The 11,139-nt window shown below is 47.0% G+C and overlaps 1 long non-coding RNA gene across 5 annotated transcripts; it reads left to right on the top strand.

Annotated features, from left to right (window-relative positions):
• The first annotated feature begins 10 nt into the window (after positions 1 to 10).
• On the top strand, positions 11 to 11,030 carry LOC144243485 (uncharacterized). 5 transcript variants are annotated; one of them, XR_013338664.1, is made up of 6 exons: positions 14 to 152; positions 7,465 to 7,510; positions 9,451 to 9,578; positions 9,660 to 9,879; positions 10,053 to 10,289; positions 10,941 to 11,030. It is a non-coding gene; the product is annotated as an uncharacterized LOC144243485 (long non-coding RNA). The 5 variants fall into 5 exon arrangements; XR_013338663.1 differs by having other exon boundaries at positions 11 to 152; positions 9,660 to 10,289; XR_013338665.1 differs by lacking the exon at positions 14 to 152 and adding an exon at positions 1,465 to 1,647 and having other exon boundaries at positions 9,660 to 10,289.
• The last annotated feature ends 109 nt before the right edge of the window (positions 11,031 to 11,139 follow it).

The raw sequence follows: 11,139 nt of genomic DNA, 5'->3' as shown, positions 1-11,139 counted from the left end.
TTTGAGCGAGGGCGGAAGTGTTACCGTATGTCTTCTAAGAAGGGGACGGCTAGGAGAGTTCCTGAGGCTGCCTGCCCACATTCTTGGATCCCAGAGGGTCATTCTCAGAGGTCTGAAGTCGAGTATGCTTCCATGTTCTTGGCAGTAATTCTGTGAGTTTGAGACGAAGGTCATTTATTTATTTGTTCAGCAGGCATTTGCCAGGAAGGGTGTCCAGTGGCGAACAAAACAAACCCCTGCCCTCATAGAACTTAATTCTAGTGTGTGTGCGGGAGAGACAGAGACAGAAATATTCAGACAGTGACAAATGCTATGAAGAAAAAAAAAGAAAAGGGAATAGAGAGTAGAGATGCTATTTTATTTAGGCTGATAAGAGAAATCTCTCAGAAGCTGGCATTTTAACAGAAACCTCAATTCAAGAGAAAGAACAGGTATTCCAGATCTGACTATCTGGAGGGAAGGATGGTCCAGGCAGAAGGAAAAGCATGCAAAGGCTCTGAAATGGGAATTTTCTTGGCGAGTTATTACAGAATCAACAAGGAGCATGTAGGATTACACTATAGAGTGCAGGTTCTCTCAGGCTTTCACGTGCAAGCAGTTCTGTCAAGGTCACCCACATTGCCAAGTCCATTGGTCATCTCTCAGGTCTTCTATTACCCGGACTTTGAAGCAGAATTTGGAAAGCGGCTGCTACTGTAATCCAGGTGGGAATTAATGGTAACTCGGACAAGGGTAATGACGGAGGTGGTGAGATGTAGTCCAATTCTAGATATATTTTGAAGACACAAATCAAAACGATTTTGCTGGTGGATTGGACGTGGGATGTGGAATTGAGGAAGAGGAGTTGAGGATGATTTCAGGGTTTTGGCCAGGGTCAGTGGAGGAACAAAGCTTGCCTTTTCTGAAACTGGAGAAACTGGGGGAAGACGGAGAGAAGCAGTTTGGTAGAGGGGATGTTAGATGTGTGATTGAGGGTGTGTTAAGTTCATGATGCCTTATAGAACTAATTGGAGATGTAGAGTAGGGAGCTGTATATATGTAGGGTTGAGGGGAGACAATGGGGATAGAAACACAATTTTGGAAATTACCATATGGTATTTAAAGAAATGGTATTTAAAGCTATGGGACTAGGGGCGCCTGGGTGGCTCAGTCGGTTAAGCGTCCGACTTCGGCGCAGGTCATGATCTCACTGTCTGGGCTCTGTGCTGAGAGCTAGCTCAGAGCCTGGAGTCTGTTTCAGATTCTGTATCTCCCTCTCTCTGACCCTCCCCTGCTCATGCTCTCTCTCTCTCTCTCAGAAGTAATTAAAACATTAAAAAGAAAAAGCTATGGGACTAGATGGACAAAGGGATATAAATAGTATTTACAGCTCTGGCACTAAATGCACCAAGGAAGTGAGTGTAAATAGGGAAGAATGGAAGTCTGATTACTGAGTCCTGTGGCACCCCATCCATACAGGTCTGAGAGAGGAGGAGAAGCCAGGAAAGGAGAATGAAGCAGCAGCTTGTGAGTAAGAAAAAGTTCTCGCAAAAGCCAAGTAAAGCAAATGTTTCACGGGGGACCGAAGGGTCTAACTTCGGCAAACCCTGTGGAGAGGCCAAGCAGTATGCCGACTAGGAAACGACCCGTGGGTGTGACAGTGTGGAGGTGAGTGGTGACCTTGATAAGATTGATCTCAGTGGACAGTAGAGGCGAAAGCCTGATAGGAATGAATTCAAGAGAGTAAAAGTGAGGAAGAAATGGATTGGTAGTGGAGAGGAATGTGGAGAAGTTCTCTTTTTGTTTTTTTAAAATTCTGTGATAGGAATCATTTAATTGGGCAAGAACTGTTGGTGATGCAAGAGAGGACAGAGGAGTAGACAGAGGGGGTGGGATCTGGGGCATGAGCGAGGGGATGGCCTTAAATAGCTGTACGGACGACTCATTGATGTTCAGGAGAGAAGACAGCGTGGCCAGGTACACCGCAGGCAACTGGCGGATTTGGAAGTGGGAACATAAGGAAGTTCTTTTCAAGTAGGTTGTTATTTTCTCAGTGTAATAAGAAGCAAGGCATCCTTGGCTACACACTCACTCCTTGGAAATTTCTTCACATCTGGCTTTCCTTCCCCTCCCCACGGTCCCCTTCCTAATGCAAGCTGCCAGCTGGTCTGTTAGAAAATTATGCTGGTGGTGAAGAAATGAGCGCCTCAGTAAGAAGAGGGCCCTACACTTAGAGAGAAAAGGTCTCCACAGATTGACGGGTCCTTAACACATGTTAACGGATAAGTCCTAGGATACTATTCAAATAGCCTTTGTGGGATTTGGTGACCTAGGACTGCGATGTCCAGTTCCCCCTCTTCTTCTAAGTATCATGAAGTCTCCTCTTACATTTCCTGAGCATCACGAGGCCCCTCTTTTCTGGCTCACCCCCGGTACTTCACTTTGAGAAGAGGGCACTCGGGTAAAAGAAGGCCTGTAATTTCATTACGTTAAGGAATTGGGCTGTGATTGGCCAGCTGCTGACTGATGAACCCTCTTCTCCTTTAGTGCAAAATGTATAAATGCTGAAATCTCATTTAAATTTTGAGTCTGTAGCCAGTAATTTGGCTTGGTTGGCAGGGTCTGGAGTGGTAAGCCTCTGGAAAGACAGACTGAGTTTTCGCGCGCACGTGAGTGCGCGTGTGTGTGTGTGTGTGTGTGTGTGTGTAGTAGGACTTCCTTAGGCCTTATTTTCCTCATGTTTCTCCTTCCCTCCTCTCTGCAGCTGAGCTGGGTCTCTGAATTATTTCAATTCGGTAAGGCTTTGGGACACCTGGGTGTATCAGGCGGTTAAGCACCTGACTCTTGATTTCAGCTCAGGTCACAATCTCAGGGTTTGTGGGATCGAGCCTGGTGTCAGGCTCTGTGCTGAAAGCCCTGAGCCTGCTTGGGATTCTCTCTCTCTCCCACTCTCTCTGCCCCTCCCCCCACTCACAATAAATAGACTTAAAAAAAAAAAGGCTTTGTTGTTTCAGAAGGGATTATAAACTGTGCCCGAATGCTAGTCTAACCCACCTCCATATTATCACTCCCTGCCCTTCTTAGAGTTCTCAAACTTGGTGTATTGTTTTTGGTCTTGAGGCAATTCATCTATGCATCCTTCTCTGGTCCAAAGGCCAGGAAGGAAGTCACACTGCTGCTCAGTTCAAGTTAAACTTTATGGTCCTTGGTCTATCGATTTTGTTTAAAACCGGAACTGGTGTGCCAGCTTGAAATTACAGTTTCTCCTTGACAGTTCTTTACATCAAGATGTCATGGTTTTGATCTGAGGGAAAAATTGGGAATGTCTATCCTGTCTAGCTGGGATCCTGGTATCTGTGGGAGGATGAGGCTCAAAGAGTAAAGGGGAAAAAAAAATCCTTAATCACTTCCACAGATAACCAAGGGAAGTCACTGGAGAAAAGAATCTCCAAATGAATCTTAGCATCTCCTCTTACTTCGACAGCCAAAACCATCCTTGTATTCGATGACCACCGGCCTCTGTATTTCTCTCCTCTGGGGATGCCGAGAATTCGGTGTGACCTTAACATGCTTCCATCTCCTGTCACCCCCTCCCCATCTCCGCCTTCATACATTTCACCCCAGCCCTATCTATCTGTCCTCCTTAATTATCTTTTTCATCTGTCCACGCTAACTTGTTCCTCAGGGCTCAGCTTAAGTTCCATCTCTGTGAAGAGATAGAATTGATTTAACAGGCAGATGTCTATACTGAAAGCCAGGCACTGTGCAGAGTTCTAGGGGTTCAGAACGCACCACGACTAAAGGGGAGCGCCCGCCCTCAGGGCGCCCACAGTCTGGTAAGGGAGCTCGGTATTACAGAATTAGTGGATAGTGCGGCAAGTACAACAGTGGGGTTGTGTGTGAGCTCCAGAGGAGGCTCAGAAGACGGAGTTGCTAGTTGTGTGTGTAAGATCGGAGATGGCGTCTGAGACAGGACCTGAGGCCGGGAAAGGGTCTCCTCTGTGAGCCTGGCGCCACCTTGGACCCTCGCCTTCACTGCCTCACACAGCTCGCACACCTGGCTCCGGCTCAGCCAAGATGGAGATCTTGCCCTCAACATTCCCCATGGCCTGAGCACAGGGCCTGGTACCTAACATGGGCTCCATATATCTTTGTTAAATGAATAGAGTAAATGAATCCCAGAGATAGGTTATTGTCTGTTTTATNCAGGCAGATGTCTATACTGAAAGCCAGGCACTGTGCAGAGTTCTAGGGGTTCAGAACGCACCACGACTAAAGGGGAGCGCCCGCCCTCAGGGCGCCCACAGTCTGGTAAGGGAGCTCGGTATTACAGAATTAGTGGATAGTGCGGCAAGTACAACAGTGGGGTTGTGTGTGAGCTCCAGAGGAGGCTCAGAAGACGGAGTTGCTAGTTGTGTGTGTAAGATCGGAGATGGCGTCTGAGACAGGACCTGAGGCCAGGAAAGGGTCTCCTCTGTGAGCCTGGCGCCGCCTTGGACCCTCGCCTTCACTGCCTCGCACAGCTCGCACACCTGGCTCCGGCTCAGTCAAGATGGAGATCTTGCCCTCAACATTCCCCATGGCCTGAGCACAGGGCCTGGTACCTAACATGGGCTCCATATATCTTTGTTAAATGAATAGAGTAAATGAATCCCAGAGATAGGTTATTGTCTGTTTTATTCATTTTTTAAAATGTTTTATTTATTTCTGTGAGAGAGAGAGAGACAGACAGCGTGAGCAGGGGAGGGGCAGAGAGAGAGGGAGACACAGAATCTGAAGCAGGCTCCAGGCTCTGAGCTAGCTGTCAGCACAGAGCCCAACGTGGGGCTGGAACCCACGGACCGTGAGATCATGCCTTGAGCCGAAGTCGGATGCCTAACTGAGCCACCAGGTGCCCCGGTTTTTCTCTCTTTAAACACTTTATTGAGAGTTCCCCTGAACTAGCCATGGGGATAAATTCCTTCCTAGGGCTTCAGGAAGAATTGCCAAATCAGTGGAGTATCCCGTACTCCCTGTCCTTTGCTCTTTTGCTTCCTGATTCCCCAGTGTCCCTTGCTGTCTCCAGATGTGACCTCCCAGCCCATCTTTTCAGAAAGCCAGGTTCTAAAATCTCTCCCTGAGAAACTACTCTTATCGATTAAACCATGGTATACAATGGAATACTATGCAGCTGTGGGAATGGCTGGGAGGTGTTAAAACATGTGCCTTTTTGACCAGGGGCGCTTGGGTGACTCAGTCAGTTGAGCATCCGACTCTTGATTTCAGCTCAAGTCATGGTCTCTTGGTTCCTGGGTTTGGGCCCCACTTTGGGCTTCACGCTGACAGCAGGGAGCCTGTTTGGGATTCTCTCTCCTTTCTCTGCTCCTGCCCCCCCCCATGAATAAATAAACTTTAAAAAATGTATGCTTTTTTATGTTAGGCTTGCTTTTGGAACCATGTGAATGGTGGAAAAAGAAAGTAGAAAACTTAAACCTTACAGCAACGATGGTGAACATTCCTCTGCGTGTGAATGACTGATAGGTGATTGAATATTCAATTTGAGTTTCAACACATTATTTGATCTTTGGATCTCCACTGTAGTCCTTTGCTCTGTCTCTTCTTCTCCCTACAGAAAAAGGAGCTCTTGACATCTAGTGAGTCTGGAGACTAGAAGGAGGGCACAGGGCACTTGAACCCTTTCTACCAAACTTGTCCCCTCATAGATAACCCACCAAGTATGGGTTCTTTGATTCAAAGTCCTTTCACTTCGATGGTCTCTACTCCCAGTTTCCCTTGGGGAAGAGATGGAGCTGGGGTTAGTGTTTTACAGTGGGGAAACCGATTCAGACTTGCTGTGTTTGTGGTTAGTTGGCCTTGAAGTTGGGAGATTCCTAAACCTTATCTCTACCCTAGACCCCTTACCTGGGTCCAGATTCTTATATCTGACAACCCATTAGATATTTCTACCGGGATGCCTCTCAGGCACCTTGGCATGTCAAAAAAGCCTCATCTTCCTCCAGCCACACCTGGTTCTCTGTTTCCCAGCCCCAAGGAAGAGCAGTACCATACACCCCATTACCTAAACAGAAATCGGGTGTCATCCTTAATTATTCCCTCTTCCTCACCATCCTCCAAGTTACATGCCCCCTCAGGCCTGACCTCACATCTCCCAATTCTATTAGCAGTTCCAACTCTGCAGTCATTCACCCTAATCTAGGCGTCCAGCATCTGCTAACTGGATTATTATAGCAGTCTCCAACCTGGATCCCGCTCCAATCCATCTGTGGCATTGCAGGCAGAGTCATCATTCCAAAATGCAAAACTCGTTACATCATCTTCCGGCTTAAAATCCTTCAGTGGCTCCCAATTATAATTAAAATAAAGTCCAAACTCCTTATTGGGTCTTTCAAGGTCCTACAGGACCTGGTTCTCTTTTTTCCCCCCTCTCATATAAAGTCATCTGGGTTTGGTATTTTTTTTAATTATAAGTAGACTTAAAATTAATGATTCTCTTTATTATAGTCTAATCAGATTTTCAATTTTTTCTTATGTCTGGTAAGTTATATTTTCTAGGAAACTATCCATTTCAAATTTATTGGCATAAAGTTCCCAGTATTACTATTTCTAAACTTCTGTAGTAGCTGGTTATATGCATATTAAATTTTCTAATATTATTTATTTTTGCTCCTTTTATTTGTTATTTTGGGTTATGATCTTGATCTTTTTTTTCCTCCAACTTCTTGAAGCAGACGCTTAACATAGTGTCATCCTATAATCTGTAAATAAGTATGGAAGTTGTTAAGGAGTTTTAAGTTTTTTAGCTGTGTCCCACAGTCTTCATATTTAGTATTTTGATAATCATATTCAGTTCTTAAAATTTTTTAAATATTTATGTATTTTTGAGAGAGAGAGAGAATGTGAGCAGACGATGGGCACAGAGAGGGAGACACAGAATCCAAAGCAGGCTCCAGGGTCTGAGCTGTCAGCACAGAGCCTGATGCGGGGCTCCAGATCAGGAGCAGTGAGGTCATGACCTGAGCCAAAGTCAGATAGATGCTTAACCAACTGAGCCACCCAGGCGCCTCTATCATACTCAGTTCTAAACATTTTAAAATTTCTCGTATGATTTTAAGTGTGGTTTAAAATACTCAAATGCATTTGTTATCTTTTTTTTTTTTTTTGGGTGAAGATTGTCATATTAACTAACTCTTGGGTTACAAAATCACTTCCCAGTTTGTTCTGGACACTCCCCAGAACTTCAGTTTCCAGAAACATGCTATTTTTTGGCCTTGGGACCTTTGCATGCACTGCAGCCTCTGCCTGGGCCCCCTCCCCTTTTGTTACCTCCTACTCAACACGCAGACCTTAGTGGGGTTTTTTTGACCTAAAAATAAATCCTTTCCTCTGCAAGCCTGCCTTGAGCTCCCAAATCTGCATTTGGTGGCCCTTCTGCTTTTCTAAGTGCTCTCCTACCAGCATGTACTTAACCTTGTTTCCTTTCTCTAGAAGACAAACTCCCTGAAGACCTTGCCCCATGCCTGGCATATAGCAGGTGAGCAGCAAAGAGTTGTGGACTGAATAGAGCAACTCATACCCTCTCATTTGCTGGTAAAAATTCCCATTCTGAACCACAGAGAACAATCCACAAGCATTGCTCCTTTCCTCTTCTCAATTAGAATCATATCCATAATGTCTCTTTTCATGGTTACGGTCTATCCTTGGCTGTTCATTCTGACTCACTCAGTGCCACCCAGGTTCCTGGGAGGCCTTGTCTCAGGAGCAGGGCTGGGGCTAGGCTGGACTCAAGCTGCCTCCCCTTACCCGCTCCAGACCAGACTCCTTGCGCTGAGCCTTCTTGCCAGCAGGTGGCACTTGAAGCCTGAAAGCTGAACTTTTTTTTTTTTTTAAAAGGTTGTAACCTATTATTTATACTTCAGAACACTAAGATTGGGAGCAAGCTAATTCTCTCTTTTTTAATTAAAAAAAATGTTTATTTTTTATTTTGTTTTTGAGAGACGGAGACAGAGCATGAGCAGACGATGGGCACAGAGAGGGACACACAGAATCCAAAGCAGGCAGAGCCCAACGTGGGGCTCAAACTCGCGAACTGCGATATTATGACCTGAGCCGAAGTTGGACACTTAACCGACTGAGCCACCCACGTGCCCCTGAACTCCTGACTCTGTTCCCTCCCTCTTTTTCTGAGCTTCTTGGGGGCACATGACCTGGCTTGGGCTGTGCTCAGGCTTGGAGAGGATGCTCCAGTTGGGGGACCTGGCTCCTGGCACTTATGCTGCTGTCCCTTCTTCCCTGTCTGGGAGCAGCTGTTGCCTGGACTTCCTCCTTTTGTCTTAGACTCCCATTGAGTTCAAGTGCATATAGTCCAACCAGAGCTAAAATTGGGTGGGGGATTAAAAGCTATTAGTATGATTTTTGAAGAGAATCATGTTCTTAAACCCATTTTTCTTAGTACTTCTGTCTCCACTTTCTCTCTGCTTGTCCTCATGGATGATGCTGAGCCCAGGTGACAAGGAAGCCCAGCAGCGTGAGTCCTCTCTACCTTTCTTTCCCTCGCTGAAGTCTAAGGGCTAGAACTAGAGAGTTCTTTTTTTGTTTTAAAGAAGTAGAGAACAGCAACAAACATAGAGAATGGCTGTGGGTATGTGAGAGGAATTTACTGAGGCTCTGCTCATAATAACTTTTACTTTGTCCAAGAGTTATTTTATTTATTTTAGATGTTTATTTATTTTTGAGAGAGAGAAAGAGAGAGAAAGAGAGAGACAGACAACAAGTAGGGGAAGGGGCAGGGAGAGAGGGGGTCTAAAGATCTGAAGCAGACTCCAGGCTCTGAGCTGTCAGCACAGAACTTTTATTTTTGAGAGAGTACAAGTGGGGGAGGGGCAGAGAGCGAGGGGGACAGAGGATCTGAAGCAGGTTCTGTGCTGATAGCAGCCTCATGCAGGGCTCGAACTCACAAACTGTAGGATCGTGACCTGAGCTGAAGTCAGATGCTCAACCAACTGAGCCACCCAGGTGCCCTGTCCAAGAGTTATTTTAAAATTAGCTTTTGGTGGTGGACTGTTTTTTGACCATGTCACTGCTTTGGGTCTGAACTTTGTGGGTGACAATCTCACAAACATTACATGATTACAGCAGTGGTGTCAGGGGTGGGCCAGTGATCCCTGGGAGGTAGAGGAGGGACTACTAATCTTGTCTGGAAGAGGATCCACGTGGGCTTCCTAAGTGGGGAAGAGCTGGAGTGGAGTCTTGAAGAAAGAGAGGAAGGTTATTCTATTTAGGCAGAAGAAACCATCTGAATAAAAAGGGAAGCACACATCAGCCTTCTGTACCCCCCAGTGCTCCCAGCCTCCCCCAAATGCTGCCTACTGAAACCCTCTCAGGCCTGCTCACATGCCGCCTTGCTCAAGGACGTCCTTGGGGGACCCTGGGCTCTTCCGGGTGACTTAGCTTGTACCTCTCGATTGTGCCCAGGTGAGGTCATCCTGTCTTCTAGAGCACCTGGACCTCCTGTGCTTCCCCAGGCACTCCCAGGACCTAAAGTTGGAATTCCATGTACCTGTGATAAGTGGGTGCCCTTGACCTTGGGTTTCAAGCTGTAGGTAAGATCTTTACTCTATCCTGCTGTGATCTGGCTTATTGCTTGAGTGAACCCAGGCCAAACAGCAGATCTCTTCTTGCAGGGGAATGAGTGCCCCATAAAGCCTGTGAATGGGACTTCGCTTCCAGGCTGGAGAAACGAGGGTTGCAGAAAAGGTGATCTGGGGATTCCGGGACAAATGTAAGAAAAGCTCACATTTTGCTGATGCCTCAGCCCTGAGGCAGTGAGCAAGGCAAAGCCTCCACCTGGGTACCAGGAATACATATCCCAAGAAAGGAACGAGTGGAAGGTACATGAATTAGGTGAGTGGCAAGCTCCTTTGAGAGATAGTCTAACCTGCTCCCGGAAAGGAGATTGGAAATGAACTTGTTACACTGCTCTAGGGGAGACACTGGGGCTGGTACTGTCCTTGCAGAACCACAGACCCAGGCCCCTGCTCTTATGTGGCTGATAAACACTTCCTACCGGCTTCCAGGCCTTGCGGGAAGCACCAGGTGTTTGGTGTGGTTCGTCTATTGCATCAGACTCGAGACACTCGCGTGCCGGGGGCACTGCCTGGAGCTTCTGGAGGCTGCGGGAATTCTGGAGGAGAGCTGAAGGAGAGGCTCTGGGGACCTGGAAGGAAGAAAACTTAAGAGCCCATTACTCTCAACCCGGTCATTTTACAGTTGAGGAACCAGATGGGAAATTGCTTGTTCAAGGCCACACCGAGGTAGTGAGAGCTGAATTCATATAAAACACTGGTTGCTGTGGCTCTTAAATTCAGAGCCGCCACACCAGCCGATTTCCTGTATACTCCTCCACCCCACTTTAGTTCCCAGCCGTGGGGTAGGGGACATCAAGGACTATGTACCTGGCCCGAGATGAAATGACACCCAAACTATGCAGCGACAGTGCCATCATTAACCTCCAAATGCCCTCGCTTTTTGTTTGTGCCTGAGGTTGCCTTTGAACAGGAAGAACCAGACTGTGGTAGAAATGAAGCAGATCCGCTGCTAGCAGGGTCTCCAACCCATTGGAGAAATGAAGTGAAAAGTACCCCAGAGGATCCTAAAATAAAAGAGACAAGAGCCTTTGGTGGGGCGGGGGGAGGGGAATTTTTTGAAAACTGTTACAATGAAAGTGATATTTTACAAGTGTTTAAGACGGAGGGCAGACAGGCTCTGAGCCAGGCCTCGGCTTCAGAGGCACATTCCTGGAGGGGAAATGGCACTTGCAGGGAACATGAACTCAGTCACTGCTGCTCATTAAGCACAGTCATGGTGGAGCCCTCTCAGGGAGCCTGGGAGGAAAATAGAGGAGTGGAGAGAGCCATGAAGCGGCTGCTGTAAACTCCAAATCTTGCTCCATTCCCACGGTGCAGATCACCTCCTTGGAGCAGGCGTCAGGGCCACCCCGGGGACCGACGTGGATCCTTTCTCTGGCCCAGGCTTCCCACCAGCTCAGGCGGCCCGGCTCTTCCTCGTGACCATTCATGACCTTTGGCCTTTCAGAGGTCTTCCCAGTTCGTGGTTTAAAAGTACGAGCAGGAGGAAAAGCAAGGATGTTCTTAATGTGAATCC

This window comes from Crocuta crocuta, unplaced genomic scaffold, assembly GCF_008692635.1.
Source record: "Crocuta crocuta isolate KB4526 unplaced genomic scaffold, BGI_CrCroc_1.0 scaffold167, whole genome shotgun sequence".
Classification (NCBI taxonomy): domain Eukaryota; kingdom Metazoa; phylum Chordata; class Mammalia; order Carnivora; family Hyaenidae; genus Crocuta; species Crocuta crocuta.
The sequence above is the reverse complement of the archived record's forward strand: the minus strand, read 5'-3'. Positions and strand labels throughout refer to the sequence as shown.